Consider the following 19770-nt stretch of genomic DNA (forward strand, 5'->3'; position numbering starts at 1 on the left):
TCCATGTAAGAAAGTTCTTGAATGTTTGAAAAACATCAGATTTGTTCTTCAATAAATAAACCCAACACATTCTGGTGTAGTCATCAATCAATGTCATCATATATTTATTTCCATTTGCAGAAGGAATAGGCATTGGACCACATAAATATGAATGAATGAGTTCAAGTTTTCTATGTGCCCTTGAATGTGAATCATGAAAAGGCTGTTTGCTATGCTTTCCTAGAATGCAAGCATCACATTGCTTAAGTTTCCTCAGAATTGTAGGCAAACCAGCAACACCATTTTACTTCAACAAGTGGAGGCTGTCATAGTTCAAATGTCCAAATCTAGCATGCCATAATAAACTTGATGGAAGTGTACCTTCTTCATAATGAGAATTGTATGAAAAATGTTATGCACGAGTAGAGGTACCTTGCAGCTTGAGAAACCTTTCTTCTTCTATTCCCCTCATGACAAGTGAGTGGTCAGATGCTTTTCTCACCTCAAGCTTGCCATCAAACATATGAATGGAGTGACCTTGCAGGCGGATGTGGACCAAGGACAACAAGTTTCTCTTCAGCCGTGGGAGATATAGAACATGATGCAGAAGGAAGTCTGGAAGACCAGGCAATTTAAGCCTGATTGTGCCAAGCCTTGATGGCTTGATGTTTGATTGGTTTGCAAAGTATACTGCTTCATCAACATTGTTAGTAAATTCTTCAAAAAAATATTTTCTATGAGTCATGTGGCAAGTTGCTCCTGAATCAAGCAACCAATCATTTTTCCGAGAAGCAAGTGAAGCATTAAATAAATCTTTATTTACTCCAATATAACATTGTGCCACAACATAATGAGTGGATGCAGGTGCTTTACCTTTGTCTGTATCATTAGTTTTACCTTTGGGTTGACTTCTTTGCTGCTCAATTTTGTCCCAAGGTAACTTGCATGTAGAGGCATCATGTGATCCATTTCTTTTGCAGCATATGTAGTGCAACTCTGACTTTTCTTCTTGAGATTGTCTGCCCCCCCTGCCTCTGAAATATCTTCCTCTTCCTCTTCGACCACCTCTTCCCCTGGAAGAATCTTGAGCAGGATTTTTTTCTTTATGAGCAAGGCACACAGCCTCTTCAGAAGATTCAAGGGTTGTCTTCTTTCCAAAAGCTTTCTCTCTTTCAACAAATTTTTCACAAGAGAGTCAAAGGTAATATCTTTGAGATTTCCATTTTCTTGCAACGACTCAAGATAATTGGAGTAAGTAGGATAAAGTGCCTTGAGAAAAGAGATAAGAGGAATATCCAATTCAACCTTAGTGGCTTTGATATCATGCATTATAGATTTTACTTCGAATGCAAGAGCAAGATGATCATTATTTTGCAATTCAAGAGTGAAGAGTTTAATCATGAGTTGAACAACTTCAAGTGCAGAATGTGAGTCATAGAGTTCTTTCAGCTTTTGTAAGGCTTCGAAAGCAGTTGAAAATGGCAAAATATGGTGACTCACCTCTTCACTTACATATGCTGCAATTAATGCATAGGCTTTGTTGTTCTTATTTTTCCAAATGGTGAGCTCTTTGTCTGAGGTAGGTTGTTCTGGCTCTTTGTCTCCGTCTCCAATACACACTCCTTTCCACAACTCGTTGAAAATGAGGGTGTGTTTTATCATTCGGCACCACTCAGGATAGTTCTCCTTGCTAGTGAGAACTATTCCCACAATAGATATGATTGAATGCATACTGTAAAAAAACTTCTGTTGCTAAAAAAACGATTCTGATAGAGGTATTAGAGTGGATATCAAAGTGCGTTTGAATACCCACTGTGTTTCATTATAATACTCTATTTCAATATAGTACTGTCATACCATGTCATAAAAACGCTGTCATAAAAACCATGTCAGAGAACTGGTGGTATGTGTAATATTACACCACAGTTATATTAAAAAATCATTCGTAGCATGGTAATATTCTGGACCAATCATTAAAAAAATCCAATGTATTTGAGTTTACCAAATGAATCCCTTCAAAAAATTCCGCTGCTTCACATGAGTGCACAGAGTTCAGAGTGGCACACCATTTCAACATTATAGGCCATATGAGTTCATCTCCACAGCTGTTATGAGACCAACAGCGCTATACTATCCTCTGTCCACATCCATTTTAATACATCGGTGTTTTTTTTGAATGAGACAACGTAGTATTCCAACAGCGTAGTATTCTGGGACAACGTAGTGGATAGGTGTGATGTCGCTGGAGGATGGCAGTATATGGGAAATAGCGCAAGGGCGCGCGGTCAAAGGGAGCACCGTTAGGCTGCAACATACCAGTCAACACAGTATTGAACATAATGAGCCATCGCTCTCAGTTTATCAGCACACCGAGCAACGTGGAATTGAGCAAAGTTAGCAGAACTGCGTGCCTGGAGCAGTATTAATGGAGCAAAACTAATATATCAATGGAACGCATATATATACCAGAACTGTATATCATGGAGCAGAACTAATATATCAATGGAATGCATATATATACCAGAATTGTATATCAATGGCGCAGAACTGTGTATCAATGGAATGCATATATATACCAGCACTGTATATCAATGGAGCAGAACTATATATCAATGGAACGCTAGCCATCAGTGTTTGCGTGGACACTGAGATAGTGAGACATCGCTGTATGGTGTATTCAACAACGTAAGAAACCTAGAACCTAGAGAACTAAGGTTTGAATGATAGACATAGCATGAATATATGGTTTCAGTTATGTGTGCCAATGCTCTGGAAGATGAAGGGTTTCACCCATTTGGTAAGCTTTCACCCAAAGTGACTATTCGAGTAGACAAAGAATGAATACGGTTACCCAAACTTAACCATCTTTTGGTGAGTGTTATGTAAAAACAAACTCAATGGAGCAAAGAATAATACCATGTTAGAGAATAATGGTAAATTGCAGATGGAGCAGGTTTGGCAATGGAGCGCAATTATACTAGCGTGGATGGAGCAGCAAAAGCTCAAGCGTCACTGAGATTACCAGGCAGAGGGAAGACCCAGATTACTGAAAAATGGCAGAAGGGAGTTACAATGGCAATTAGAAGCCAAAAATGGCGTTGGCTCTGATACCATGTCAAACCAGGCAGTAACTCCTCAAAAAAAATTCGTTAATATTCATTCAAGTTGGTCTTTATTATATACGTGAGGGAGAGACTGTTCATTTCATCTCCCGGTGACTATTCCTATTCTCTATTATTTATTTACATTAATTTCATTTATTCACCCACTCCTAATGATTAGGCGTCAATAGTAACATATAATTGCTAGAATGGGAGCAGAAACTATTTAATGTTAGCTTGTTGACTTCTTTTTCCATGTTTTGTCAAGGTTTAGGGTGTGCAAATATAAGGGACAAGTTTCTAGCATGGCTGGAGAGAACCCAAATTTGAGGGGACAGTATTGGGGATGGCAATGCGTGGGACATAAAGGAATCCCTTGAATATGGGAAAATATAGAAAATACTAAAAATTTACTTAAAAAAATCATAATTTAACCAATGCTGCAAGGGCATGATTTTGTGTTAGGGGGTTTGGTTTAGAATTACAGAGGTTTAATTTGAGACGCAGAGATCAGTTTCTGCCCAAACGCATTCCGGGGTCTAATTTGCACTATAGGGTTTTTTTGAGTTGTAAGGGTTTGATTTTGTATGGCAGAGTTTTGGTTTGTATTGAAGGATTTGATTTCACACTTCAGAGGGATGACTGAGTTACAGGGGACTGATCCAAAGTTAGATGTGTCTGTCTTTCTATAGCAAAATTCTGGTTTGGTGCATGGCTAGTTTGTAGAGGACAGATGGATGTTAAACAGGTGGATTTACATACGTAGCAATCCATTATATATCTTGTTTCAAGTCCATGATCATTGTAGAGGGCTGATTAACAGCGCTCTCACAAAGTGAAAAGGAAAAAAGTACATTTTCTCCCCCTTTTTTGCTGAAGGTTTGCACCCCTCCACTTGTAGGAGATGCCTGAGTGACCCCATTGGGGTCAAAGGATCTCACAATGTTCTCTATGACAGTGAAGGTCACTGGGACACCCCTTTTTGACTGGGGAGAGCTCGGGGACATTTCTGATATGTTCCTTGCTCCCTTTCGGGGACTGTGAGGGTTATCTCCGTCCTGTACCCTTGCTCCCAAGAGGGAATGGGGTTCTAGAGTTACCCATTTATATTATGACACGTTTGCTGTTTTTCTTTTTGATGAAGTTATCAAATATTTAGGGCCATTTCCAACTGCTTGTTCAATAAAGATAAGTCTTAGCAGATAAGTCACTTTTCTCGATACTCTGTTATGAAGTTTATCAAGATAAATTGTCTGCATTTTTCTATTTGCTAAGTACCGAACATTCATTTTTTTTCAATTAAAGAAGTCTTAGCAGAGTGGCATGTCATTTTTCTTGAGACTCTGTTATGAAGTTGATAAGACAAGTCAAATTAAATCTAACCAAAGTATCGTCATTTCCCCCTTTCCTTGAACGATCTCTTTTAAGGAATTTATAGGTTTTTGAGTTTATTTGGTCTGATCTACATCATAGTCGTTCTTCACTACATGCACATAGCCGTTGTTCACTACACATAGTTCATTCCCAGGTGGACCTCACTCTCACTTTGGGACTTGTAGTAAACATGCACTGGGCGGATAAGGAGTTAGGGGAATGGGTAAACCTCTAGATGTAATCAATTAAATTACAAGGATGTTTCATTAATTACTGGAAATTATAGGGACGATTAATAATTAATTTTAGAGTGTTCGAATTAATGAGTGTTATGTAATCGATTAAATTAATTAATGTTGTGGTGTGTAATCAATTAAATTATTAATAATTTATTTTAGAGCATTCCACTCATTAATTAATTAATGTTATGTAATCAATTAAATTAATTAATGTTGTCGTGTGTAATCAATTAAATTATAAATGTTGTGTAATAAATTAAATTACATTTTGATCATCATAGATAGATATACCCACATGCAGATCTTTTTATGAGCAAATGTATTTGACCAAAGGTTTTTTGTAGATCATCTCAGATGTAATTATTATGGAACTCTTATATCTCTCATATAATATATTAATGCTTTTTCGTTCTGAAAAAAATTAAATTACATTTTATTAATTAATGTTGTGTAATCAATTAAATTATAGGGATGATTAATTTTTAATTTAATTTTAATTAAATTAATGAAAATGTAATCAAAGCATGCCAATTAATGAAATGTTGTGTATTTTATTTAAATTATTTTTTATTTATTTTAATTTTTAATTTTTATATGTTTTAATTTTGTGTATTCATAATAGTTTGAATTTTGGATTTTCTCATATATGCCGTCACATTATAGTTTACAACTTATAGAAACAAAATTATCACAATAGAGTGAAAGTGAAAACATCAAAATACACCCAAAATCTCTTTTATGACAGTATGTGGATTTTATTGGAGAAAACCCGGAGGTGGTTCATATAAATGGAAGTGCAATGAATGCCAAGATGTAAAAAATGGCTCATATATCAAAGTGAAGACCCATATGACTAGAGAAACTAACATAGGGGTGCAAATATGCATCATGCCAAAAGATGCAAATGGCAAATCTGGCCAAGGTTTGAGTCTTGCAGAAATTAAATTCTATGCATCTTTGTGAGATGCTGCTGATAGGAAGCTTGCTACGGGAAAACACTTTGTGCAAAGTTCTACAATTAGGCCTCCATTGCCATCTAGCCCTGCTGCCACAACTAATAAAAGGTCCACTTTAGGCCCTCTTGAAACAACCTTCAATAACCAAGATAGAGACATAGCCGATGAACATGTAGCTCATTCCATCTATGAAAATGAGCTAACATTCAATTTGGTGTGTTCCCCTTATTGACAACAAATGACTAACGCAGTTAATGAAGTGTTGAAAGAGTAATAAAGCTTTGGATATGAGAATGTTCACATTACTTTGTTGGCATCAGAGAGGCAATATGTGGATAGACAACTACAGTCAATCTGGGATACATGGGCAAAAACAAGGGTGCCCATCATTTTTGATGGATGGAGAGACCAAATAAACCATCTGTTAATTAATGTTATTGCAATATGCTACCAAGGGACACTGTTTTTTAAGGTTGTTGATTGTAGTGGAATAAAGAAAGATGCAATTTTCATAGATTCCGCAATTCTTATTAATGCAATAGAAAGTGTGGGGCCACATAATGTTGTCCAAGTCATTATGAACAATGCACATGTTTGTATAGCTACAAGTTTGATTGTGGAGGGTCGATATGATCACATCATTTGGACTCCACGTGTAGTACATTCATTGAACTTTATGCTTGTCAAGATTGGTGAGATTGAATGGATTAATGAAATATATGTAGCAACAAAAGAAATCCAAATTTTCATAACCAATCATTCAATGCCTCACGCTATATATCGAGGTTTTGCAAAGTTGAAACTACTGAAAGTATTTTTTTTTTTAATTAATATTATTTGTATTGGAAACTAATTTTAATTACAAATTTATATATGATTTTTCATTTGAGATTTGACTTTTTGAAACTTGTAAGTTGCTGAAACCGTTTTGCCTCCCACACTCTGTCATAAAGAGGCTTGTGGAAGTCAGACAAGCATTACAAGTAATGGTCATTGACCCTCTTTGGGAATCATGGAGGACTTCCACTTCTAATAGAGGGCAAAAAATCAAGTCTATCAATCTTGATGATGCATGGTGGGACAAGGTCCAATACCTTCTGCAGTTTATTAAACCAATCATGACCTTGATCATGACATTTGACACGAATACACCTTGCTTGGGGGAAGTTTATGAAAACATTGATAGTATGTCAGAGAGGATAAGGGAAATTATCAAGGCAAGTGAAAATGACTATTTTGTAACATTTTATTATGAAGTGAAAGACATAGTTACTGAAATGTGGAACAAAATGACCACATCATTACACTTTTTGGCCTATGCATTGCACCCCAAATATTATCATTCCAAAATTTATTCTTTACGTGGTAGAACAACGTCAAACAAGGATTTTGAAGTGGTACATAGATATAAGACAAATTTGAGGAAAATGCATAGATGTGAGAGTTGCAATGGAAGTATGTCAAGAATTTGGAGGATTTGTACGATCTATTGGTAGCTTTTTAGATCTAGTAGCTATAGATGATCAAGGGAATCTTGATCCTATTACTTGGTGAGGCTTCCATGGTGGGGATAACATTCATCTCTTGACTCTAGCCACCAGGTTGTTATCACATGTTGCTAGTTCCTCATCGGCTGAGAGGAATTGGACTACATATGGTTTTATCCATTCAGTAAACCGAAATAGGCTGGGAGCCGCAAAGGATGAAGATCTTGTGTATGTTCATTCCAACCTCTGTTTTCTATCACATGCTGAACCATAGTATAAAAAAGGTCCGAGCTGAATGTGGGATGTGGAGCTTGAGATCTTCGATTTGAACATGATACTGAATTCCATGACTCACTTCAACCTACTTGAGGATATCGTTCCACCACCAGTCCAGTGTTCTGATGCAACTTCCTACATTCTAGGACGCCCATCATCTATTTATGATATAGAGTTGCAATATGCATAAGAAGAGAATGTAGATCCATTTGAGGATATGTAGTTAAACCCACTACACATTATTATATTAGTAGAGTGATCATGGATGGGACTTTCATTTTTGTAATTACTATTATCATTTATGATATTATTTTTTTTTCTATGAGGGGGGATGCATCATTTCAGTGTTCATATTTATAATATATCTAATGATTTCACTTATGAATGTTATGATTTATAAACAGATTTTATTTTTGAACTCTAAAAGTGTTTTAAAAAAAATTAAAAATATTATTATACTTTTTTTACTTGATGTATCCTTGCCATATCCTGATCCGGATCCGTATTCGTATCCGAATCTTGGTGACTTAGCTTTAATGATTGATTCTCTTTTGACCTTGATCTTTTGTTTTTTAAGTTTTCTGTCAAATGTTCATTATGATTCTCATATACATTGAATTTAATGGAAACACTCTAAATTACTCTATTGATAAATACTTCTTAGTTCCTCTCATTTAAAATCATAGTTAAGGGTACTAGTATTTGGTATTGATATGATTGTCAACATTTGCTAAAAAAATGGTAGAAAAATGGAACACATATAAGTGGAAAACATTCCAGATGTAATTACATATACATTTAGAAATACCGACCCACTTAATGGCATGGCTAATGTTAAAAATCTTGCCTGGTTATCAGCTTCTAAGGAAGATATAGTTGACTCAAAAAAGTTGCTAGTTGGGAGATGCCCCCTTGCTAATATTTGATTGGATGGGTTTTGGAATATTTCAAATGTGGTGATTATCAATATTCTAAATGACATGGGGCATAAAGTAATTTTTGGAATGTTGATGACAAGAAATTTTTGCATGACCAATTGAATAATGATTGATTTGAGAAGAAAATGAAGAGGGACGATATGAGGGTAGGATATATACATTCTTTGGCATGGAATTTCAACTTAAATTCTACACTTTTAAACTTTATTCCTTACGTCCTTCCCAACACCCTAGCTGGCCAACTTTCTATTGGACAATGAACCTTTTCAGGCCCATATTCATTTCCCCATTGCAGTGAGCACTATAGGTGGTGAGGAGGATCGAAGCATTGGAATGAGTCCACAAGGCATAAAAGGCATAGAAGGAAACAATTGTAAAGTTGATTAGGTTCTCCTTGACCTTGGTGATTATAAATTTGAATGTAAAGTTTTGAATGCTATGCCTAGGTATTTTGTGGTTAAAGTCACCTTTGAGGCCATAATTAGAGCTTGCACAAGAAAAGTGCGAATGCTAGTATTGGAAAGTGTATGCTATTTGAAACTTGAAGAATTTTTTTGTTTTGATTTTGAGGTCTGGCATCCTGTAGCCATGTGATAAACAATGGGTTGTGGATTTTAGTGATACACGTTTTGCTAGTGAGACGAGGACTTCTCAATTGATAAAGTAGATGAGTTGCATTGTGTTGTTTTGGTTGAATATCATGGTCTACCTCTACAATTTTGATTTATTTTTGAATGAGTTTCTTGACCCATTAACAAGATTTATTGCCATAAGCCACATTGCATGTTTAATCCCAAGTTGAATAGGTCTATTTGTGTTTAGGTTAATATGTTTCAAGATCTCGACAAGAGTTTGTTAGGTGGGTGACAATAAACTCTACTAACTTGTCCAATATATGAACTTCCTAAATACTTGTTTGTTTATCAAAGTCTAGACCATAAGATTAAATACTATTTGATTTTCACAAGAAATGCTAACATTCAACCTTTTCCCCCCACAGATAGCTCCATGAAGTCCCTGAAATAGAGGTTTTAGATTGGAAGATGACACTCAAGAAATAGTTGTAGGCTACAAAGCTTGCTTAAACCCAAAGGTAGTAATTACCTACTAGCCAAGGGCATAAAAACCTTGAAAAAAAACATACCTTAGTCTCTAGTGAAGACCATTAAGGGTGTTGACCAAATCTCTCAAGTCCACCAAGCCTTGCTCTTATGAATGCCCATTCATCATCTCCTTACTAGGAAGCTCTAGGAAATTGTTGGATTTCACAATTAGACTTGGGGGGGAGGGTGAATCATTTAATTTCATTCAAGCATCATAAAACATAAATCTCATAAATCAAACAAGTAACATGAGATATACGTGGGAATTCTTATGGGAGAAAGCCACAAAACTTCTTTATATCAAAGATCTTGTAGGAACCACCTATTATTACATCAATTTGTAGGCACCAACCTATAGGAGATAGCAATCCCTTCTGCTACTTTAGAAGCACCAACCTACAGAAGGTACCAATCCCCTCTATTTTTTTTGTAAGCAACAACCTACAGGAGATACCAATCCCCTCAGCTTCCTTGTAGGCACTAACCTACATGAGAAACTAACGCCCACTGCTACAAATATTTGTAAGCACCAACCTATTTCACTAAGTCTACTTGCCTCTTCACATTGTATGTTAGTTGTTTTTGCTTTCACTAAGTCTTCTTGCTGCTTTTATCTTTACCAACTCTATTAGTTTTTTCTGCCATCACCATGTCTACCTGTTGCTTCTTCCTTCATGAAGTCTACCTCTCCCAAAACTTGTTGCCTTTGGCTTCTTCCCAAGAATGAATTTTCACAACATGCCACGTATCCAATTTTGCAAATCTAGTTCTAAAATTTCAACCATAGGTACCTATAGGTCTCTTCTGTCTCATCCGAATTTCACAGTCTAAAACATCTTATAAATAAAGTTATAGAAAAAATGTCAAGTTGACCTATTTCAAGCATGTTTTAGGAGCATTAAGGAACACTAGATTCTTCATATCATATCTCCGAAATTATAGCGAAACAAGGTCTGAAATTTCTATCATAGGTACCTTGAGATATCTTCTCTATCTCCTCCAAATTTTAGATTATGAAACATCACAAAAACAAAGATATAGTGAAAATACCAAGCTCACCTATTTGAATAAGATTTCAGGAATATTCAAGAAGCATAACTTCGTTAGAGCATTTCTCTGAAATTATAGTGCACTGAGGTTTTAAATTTGAACCATAGGTACATGACAATATTTTATTTGTACCTCCAAGTTTTGTGGTTTGAAACATCTCAAAACAAAAGTTATAATGAAAACTCCACACTTCCTTGTTTGAAGAATATTTTAGGAACATTTAGGAAGCCTAAATTCCACCTAACTTCCTTAGACCATCTCTCTAAAATCATAGCGAATTAAGGTCAATTTGAACCACATGTACATAATATATTATATGTATCCTTCAAGTTTCACATTCCAAAACATCCTATAAGTTATAATGAAAATTTCCAGATGACTTGTTCACCCCGTAAATCACATTTTTGTTTCCACCTTTTGACTCCAAGAATCACCCAAAAGTTATTCCTCAACTCCTCATGTGACTTTAGATCTCTTCTTGCTTGGATTGTATTCAAATGAACTTATATTCCTTTTAATTATAGTGTTTGTACTTTCACTTATGTGGTTGACTTGTAAAACTGGTTGGGTCGACTTTCTTGTACTTTAGTTGGTTCATTTTGACGAAATATTTCACATCTCCTCATTCTTATAGAGTTAGAGAGAGTTCCATGTATATTTGGAAAGGTCATAAAATAAAATTTCCAACCATATATCACGTGCTTCCATTTGATATATGTATTTGGAGTAAAAATGCCTTCAAATATAGGGTTTTAAAATGGGACATCAAAAGTCCAAAAACAAATTTTCAACAATCTTCATTTCCAATTTAGATCTTGGACATAAGTAGTCTCCCATATCCTTGAAATCAATGAAAACACTATTTCCAACAACAAAGACCATAAATGGAGTGTGTATGCAAAATTTAGGCCACCTAAAAGTTGACCTTCTTGCTTTTTCCACCATGATTTGAGAGGATGCCATGTCAACCCCATTACTTATGGAAAAAAGGCTAGCGGCGTAACCATGATGAATCATATTGAGGGTTAAATGAGTCAAATTTAACCCCTAATTGACTATATGGCTATGTTATAACTAAACGACTAGTAGGAAAAGGGGTTCAATTATATTCTAGTGCATTTTGTTCGATAATAGCGCAGAGGAGTTGGGATTTGATAGAGAAAGGGAATAATAGAGAGGATTTGTATTCTCTATTATCCCACGAGCCACATGTATCACTACTTATTTGCACCATTTCCATTCAAAGAAAGAGAGAGTAGAATAACCTCACCTTCTTGCTGGGTTTTCTCTTGAAAGGGTTTCCAGGTCATATCTCGTGTTATTATGGCTTTGTGAGAGAATTTTCATTTTGTTTTCTATTTTCCACATTTTATATATTGTATGCATAAGCATAAATAATAATTTAATAAATCTAGGAAGTCTAAGGAAAATTAACTCTCTTTTTTCCCGTAGAAAAAGTCGTAATTTTATTCATAAGAAAAAATCACATTTTGTAGATGCCTAAGCATATGCAGATGACTATCTCTGTATTCACAATCGACTAGAGATTATAGAAAATAAATAAATAAAAAATAGATGTCGGCTGGCCTATGCTTTCCTGCCCTTCTTCTTCTCCACCCTTCGCCAGCCGTCAGAGTTGGAGTTGGGTGCAGTGATAGCTAGTTGATTTTCCGTTGTGTATGTTTGTTGTTCCTTGTCAGATTCCGAGCCTTCAGATCCATGAGATCGTTTGATGCCGCTTACTTCCAACTGTATTTCTTGTTGCTGTTTCATATTGTCAGGCCCCAGTTGTGTGTCTGGGGCATTTCCTTCCTGTGTATATTTCTGTTCCATCTGTATGTCAGGTTTTGATTGGTTCCCTGTAGGTTCTGTCTGCATGTCCTCTTTTTCCCTCCAATCGGTGTGCTGCCATCCATTCGGCTTTTTTTGTTGTTTCTTGTTCACTTTGGGGTCCTTCTTACCCAGTGGGCAGGTGTTTTGAAGGTGCCCTGTTTGCATGCATCTAAGGCACCTGAATGCTGTATTTTCATAATCAAGCAGTTGTATCCTCTGCATATTATTATAGTTCAGTGTAATGTGATCAGGTAGCCCCAGACTTAGATCCACTTCTACACATATTCTAGCATAGGTGAATATTCCTTGGTTAATTCTTTCTTCATCTGTTTTGAGGAATTTCCCCAAATAATTTCCAATCACTGTTAAAACTTTGTAGTGCCAAAAATGTAGAGGGAGGTTATGAAGCCTCACACAAACAGGAACTGTTGATACTTTCATAGTATTTGCATCAAATTCAGGAAACCAGGGGGTGGTGAAGAGGCCAGCCTTTCCCCAGAACCAAGGCCCCTGATTGATAATATTGTCACGTTCTTGTTCTGTTGTAAATCTAACTATGAAGAAACCTTTTGAGCATAGGTGAATTTCACAGTCAGGTGACCATGTTGAGAGGATCCAGTGATGCAGTGCATCTGATTTTGGCCGGAACCCATTAAATCTACATATAACTGCATGTGTGGCTAGATCAGTGTGTAGATTAGTTACCTCCGGCGAAGTTACTTAGATCGTTGGAGATTCCAGTGTTTGTTCCACTATATAGGGACCTGGTAGCTCTGGTGCTGGTGTTGGTTTGGGTTGAGTGTTTTCCCCTTTACCGTTCACCGCGTCCTTGAAGGAGCTTGCGTTCTTTGAGCTGGATCCAGAGCATCCTCCTCTCAGCCGAAGGTTTATGATGATTGTTGAATCTGTGGTTATATTGTAATCCTGGAGGGTGTAGTGATCCTGTAGACTGCGCCCCTTGTAGATCAGATTTTGCCTTTGTTTGGGGATGCCAAGAAGGTTTTGTATTTTGTTCCGTAGTTCTAGGATGCTACTGCCCCTCCATAATCTCAGACAGTAACTACTTCCTTCCGGTGCTTTCAAAAAGAGCTGTGTAAAGTCCGCTTTTCTGGGGTTTGAGCCCGTCTGAGGCTGCTGCCTGTCGGTTACATGTCCACAGATCTGGGTTCTTTTGAGGCTCCCTGTTCTTCTGGGCGTCTGATCTGGAGGTTTAATGGCAGATCTGGGCATCTGATTACCTTGTAAATTGCATGCTCTGTCTTCTTCTGTGCTCAGGGTTCTCCCCCACCGCACGGCCTTGCTAGTCACAGCGGCCTGGATTGCAAATATAAGGGAGGCCACCATAGCCAGACGAGCGTGCTTAATTTCTGCCAACTTCAACTGATCCTTCTTGGTCTCATCGGCTGCCAGGCCAAAAGGGTCAAAGTATTTACCTCCGGGATACAACCTCGTCTCTGGATCCACCTCTGCATTTCTCTGGAACTCAATGTAACCCAGCAGCAACTCCTCGATTATTATCAGCGATGACATTTTGAAGGGCAATGGTAACCCAAAGTAGGAGGAGCCCTCCATAAGCTCAACCTTTCCGGTGTCTTGCCAGTATACACCGGTGAAGCCCTCCACAGCGAGGGCGCCTAGAACACCGAGCATGGCCCAGCGGCCATGGATGACCTCACATTCTCTGAACCTCTGCAATCCGAAGACTTCACTGTAGGGTACGATGGAGGGTTTGATTTCGGGGTCTCCGACGAAATTTCCCATGAGGTCTCCGGGGAGGTTTTTGTCGAGGTTCTGGTCCAGAGAATCAATGTCATACTGTAAATACTCAGCGGGTTTGCCGAGGCCCAGAGGATCGAACCCGTAGTTACCCACCAGAGACCCGTCCAGCCATTCGGGGGCCGTGGCGCCGGGCAGCCACAGGGGCCTCCCCGTCGGTGCCTTGGGCTTGGGCTTGGGCTTGGGCTTTGGAGCGGCTGCTGTCTTGGACTTTGGAGCGGCTGCTGCCTTGGCTTTCTTCTTCAGGCCGCCGAAACTGAAGCGAGCGTAGATGCGCGAGACATTCTTCTCGACTTTCAATTGCTGGCCGCCCGCAAGGAAGGCGGAGGACGCCGAGGCGAGGGAGGAAGCAGTAGTAGCAGAGGCCATGGTAATGCTCCGATCCACTGAATTTGTACAAAATCAAGCACCATATGACAACACTTCAAGGAAAATTAACTCTCATAGTATAGTTTTTTGTATTTTTAGTATACTATTATTAGATCTACTGCGACGAACTATCCAATGGAATATCCATGGTAGTGTACAAATCAAGATGATTGAGGAGAATATGGAAAGTAAGCAATATGTTGGGCCAATTTTGATAATAGAGTAACCTTAAGGAAATCATGCCAATGAGAAAACCATTACCCTCAAGAGTAGAATCATCTACCAAGGAAGATAAAAATCCATAAAGGACAAATAACCAGTTGTGTACACTAATATAAATGTCATGTTACCCATATAGTTATATACTTCTTATACAATAGGACTAGGTGGCGCCCATACATACAATGAATTATTCATTTTAATTAAGGGAAGGAATTTCCAAATGATGAATGTTATAGGCCATTTTGTCACATCTAGTCAATATGCCTTTAAACAGGATTGATTCACATCCTACAACATATTTTCATCATCCCTACACAAATCCCTAAGCATGACTCTGCTGAATCCTTGAGTTTCTGCTCTTGATTGCTTAGTTTCCAAGCTTTTAAGGCCCAGTGCACCTTGGCCCTTTAGGGACCAACGTTGACTACCAGGTTGACCCTCTCTGCACCTGCGCTAATCATTAGCCGATTTCTTAGTATTGGGGGTGCACCGATTCTAGAAATTTGGAAAAAAAAAATCCCAAAGCTTCCTCTTCCAGAAGCTTCCTGAGGTTGTTTCAACCATTTACCTTGGGTAAGAGTCTTGAATCCTATTTGATCCTACCTTGGAGTTTTCACCTCTTATCCCTTGAGCTCATCTTTCCATCTCAAATAGATCTCAAGCCTAGATTGGTAAATTGATAAGAATCCATGAACTACCACCCTCATCTATATATTTGCAACCATTTATGGGCAAGGGGTTGGATTTTGGAGATTGATTCTACCCTCATGTTATTGCTTTGAGAGTGATTATTCCATGTATTAGGGTGACATAGAGGCCTACTTTGTAGCAAGAAAAGGACAAGTCAACTTGGGGAGCTCTACTACATGATCAAATCCTATTTTTGGTTGTAACTCTCTCCTTTTCCAGTAATACAAAGAGTATATTGTTTTCCTATATATGATGTTATGATTTCATGCATTTCAATACCTTGTTTATCTATTAAATGAAGTGATTGGATTATGCTACATATATGTCGTAGATCTTTGACTTATCTTGTTCGATTGTACAGGTTCTAATTATAGAAATTAGAGCTAGGATTGGAGTGTACAAGCCGAGGAAGGAGCGAAGCTTACGACATATTCCAAGTAGGCCTCATCCCATCATCCAATTACTTTAAGGAAGACAATGTACCCTTTTCTTTCTGTTGTTCTAGGTCAGGCCACTAGGCCTAGGGAAGAATGTCCGCAGTCATAGATTTCGTATAACAAGTTGACGACCATACTGGGGATTGATTCAATCCCTTGGTGGTTTTATTTTCCCTTAGTGTCTATTTTGCCTCTTGTTTTGATCTTTATAGTTTCACTCAGTTCTGATTAGACATAGGAAGGCATGTAATTGAGATTCCATTGCATTTTTGTGCCAGAACTTGATATTCCTTGATCAGCGCACCCTCTAGTCTGGAGATAGTGCATTGCAGTGCACCCCAACACTCTCTGTGCCTGTATTGCAGAGCACTAGTGCCTCTTAAGCACCTACACTGATCCTTGTTTCATGCTAAAATTTGCCTTGTTTGGTTTGCTCTTTGTCCAACCTGCTTCCAACTACTCTTCCTTGTTCCCCTCAGTGTCTCGCAGAAGCCTCCATATAGTTTTCTTGTGGTTTTGATTTCCTTTGATAATAATTTGTTTAGATTTTCCTTTATTCGTTTCATTAGATCATTAGTGAACTTATTTGTTTAGTCATTGAGTACTTGAAAGAATTGGTGTTCCAGTCATCGTTTTGAAAAGTTTGCTTTTATCAGTGATTAGACATGCATCTTAGTTTTCTCTCATTTTGAAAATTAAGAGGAAATTGAAAGGAAAAATCTCTTTGCATTGACATCTAGGGTTTGTGAGTAAATTTGAATTGGAATAGTTGTATTTTAGGGAATTTCACTTAATTATTGTTTACTACATATTCTTTGTCTCTTCCCTCCTTTAGATATATTCTCATTGAAACTAAAAGTTTCAATTTCTTCATGATATCTTGAATTTTAGGATATTCAAGTAAAATTCGTGGTGAACTATGAAATTGAAACCTAATCAAAGATGATTTTTTTTTTTTTGAATCAACTTAAGGAGCATTTGTCACATTAACACAAACACTTAGAGGTCTAGGCTAGAGATGTGTTCCGACGTCATTAAACGTAGGAGCTTTCATTGTTTTCTAGCATTGTATCTAGGGGGTGATATCCTGTTCCATGTACGTAAGTATATCAGATCGTACTCCGCGTACCTTTGGGTATACTGGATGGCGCTCCACGCATGAAAAGTATATGGGAATGCTCTTATCAAATGGTTACGCATTAGACATCACTGCTATAGACTGAACTTCCACGTACTATCAAGTATATTTGGAAGTCCACTATAGTTTGTTATCCTCGCCATAGGTAACCAAGTCGGCTGCCTTGTATACTGTGATACACCGAACACAAAATTCAAAGAAATTTTCTACACATATGTTAAGTCCTTGGTTCACTAAGGTGTATATTGCAGTTCATGGTTGCTTGGTAAACCTTTAAGCTTAGTTTACCCTCTTTTTGATTTATTTTTGTGTTAATTTTTTAAAATTTGTTAATCCAACATGGAAGAACACACCCCTCCTCTCTGCTGTTCATGTAGAATTAAAAATAAGCCTCCTCTTCTACCAGAGGTTACTCTTGGTTGTCGTCAAAAGAATAAGAAAAAATAAACTACCAAATTAGGAACTTTGGGAACTACTTCTGGTCCTCCTCCTAAATCTAATCTACCAGAATCATCTTTCCCTTTGAGTACTGAGCCTGAGATTACTTCATCATTTGTTGGTGAATCTAACATAGTTGAAACTGAAGCACCTGAGACTTTGTTGCCTGAGGTCATTGAACCTGACTTTACTAAATCAAATACTTTATTACCTGAGGTTATTCAACTTGAGGTACCTCAACCATCTTCACCTGTTACTTCAGGACTTCCCTCTTCTCTTCCTTTGTCTCAGACACAACCACAAACTATATATCTTGGACCCGACGATGAACCCCTTCCACCTAGTCTTATGAGTATTGAAGAGATCCCACAGGAAGAATCCCATCCCTCTACTCCAGCTTTTTGGAGTGGACTCCATTTTTATTAGGATCATCCTCTTCCTCCTCTTCAAACTGAAAAACAAACTCCTTTACCTGATTCTTCCCACTCCCTGGTGAATTTCTCATGAAAATCTTCTTTGCGACAGTTAACCATCACTGAATCCGCTATGGTTTCTCAGCCTGTGTCCACCACTATGGCTGAGACAACTAGTGTTTCTTCTTCATCCATGTTTGCGACATCAACATAGGCACATATGTATGGTGGCCGTCCGTCCCACCTGGTTATCAATCATTATCTGGTACCTTCTCTGGTGCGACATCCAGTCCATGGACCTCTCCCTTGTCATCTATTTATGGAATTCCATCTGACACTTAATGAGTGCTACACAACCTTCTCCTTCTCCTCCACCTACACCTACAGTTGAATAATAGGTTAAACCTTATTTTAGTGGGCATGGTTACCTTTAACAACCTAACTCTCCTAATGTTGGGTACCCTCCGCAAGGGGGGGAATTGCCTCCACAATCCCCTCCTCCTTTGGCAGGGGGGGAATCTATTGTTGGTATACCTCAAATTATTGCTCAACTTTATCCAAATCCTCCATATCCTGGAATAGATGCTAATGTTTGGAAACCTACTTTACCCATACAATCTGGTTCGATTGGATCCATTTTTGAATTCTCAACCTGAGCTGTCCACATATCAAATTCCTACTTATCAATCTGTACCTCTACAAGCTCAAATTCATGTAAGCCAACCTTTATAGGCTGTAACTGTGACTCAATCTATTCTGTTGGTATCTGGTACCTCCCAGGTTCCACTTACCTAGCCTTTACAAGGTAACTTATAGTCTCAACTGCTTGGACAAGGTATTATTCAAATTCCAGTAGGATAGATTTACTATAGTATGGAACAACCTACACTGAATCCACCTTATATTGGGATGATCTAGAATCCCACGGGGCAACAATATCAACCTTATCAAGGTATCACTCTAGTGCCCAATCAAGGCCAACAAGGCCAAACCCAACCTCTCCAACATTTTCAAGGTTATCCTGGCGCTGGAAAACAAGGTTATGCATATGATGGTTATTAGAATCCTCCTTATTCTGGTGCCCAAGTGCCTCTTTATCAAAACCCTCCCTATCATGGAGCACAAATACCTATTGCTCTGGCTATTCCCTCTTATCTAGGTTATCCTCCACCGGATTTTAACAGGCAGTTGCCATTTGTGGCGACTCTTGAATTGCCATGTTTGACTCAACTCACCAATGATCCTATTTCTCATTCAACTTGATGGCCGATTATTCCTACGGAATTTCCTTCTGATATCCCAAAATTCAATGGGAATCTTGGAGAAGACCCATCAATGCATATCATGACTTTTCATCTGTGGTGTTCGTTTAACTCCCTTAATGATGATTCGATTCGGTTACGTCTTTTCTAGCGCACTCTTATCGGTACGACAACATGGTATGTTGAATTCCCAAGAGTTTCATTTAATAATTTTAGTGCCTTGGCTACTACCTTCCTCACTCATTTCCAGTTGCCCATTAGATACGAAACTGGAACAAATTTTTGACCAAATTCACACAGTCTAATTCCACTCACATATTTGATCATATTCATGGGTGGCGACATCGCCATCAGTTGGTTAAGACATATGGTCCAAATCAATTGTTAGCGGAATGGTTTACTAAGTCTTTGTTGGCCCCTATAACAGAATACATAGCTAAGGGTAGTGTTGTAACCAAAGAGCAAGTAGTTTCTCGTGCCCAGTACTTGGATATCATTTATACCCAATATGGCATGCTTTATGATAAGATACCAAAAGCTCCGTGACCTTTGAACATTGTTCCTCAAGCTCCTGGTAAAGAATATGCGTGATTGGTTTTTCCAGTTCCCAGTTGGTGATTAAACCATCTAGTACTTCTCCTACTACAACTACTCAAAACTCTCCATCCAATCCTCCCGCGGCTTCTACT

At 38.0% G+C, this 19770-nt stretch overlaps 1 pseudogene; it reads right to left on the reverse strand.

The window, feature by feature from the left end:
- Nucleotides 1-13056: 13056 nt before the first annotated feature.
- LOC149221338 (chlorophyll a-b binding protein CP29.2, chloroplastic pseudogene) lies at nucleotides 13057-14484 on the reverse strand (annotated as a pseudogene).
- Nucleotides 14485-19770: the final 5286 nt, after the last annotated feature.

Source organism: Pinus tabuliformis, chromosome Q (genome assembly GCF_031772625.1).
Source record: "Pinus tabuliformis cultivar Carrire ecotype Pingquan chromosome Q, CPIR1, whole genome shotgun sequence".
NCBI lineage: Eukaryota > Viridiplantae > Streptophyta > Pinopsida > Pinales > Pinaceae > Pinus > Pinus tabuliformis.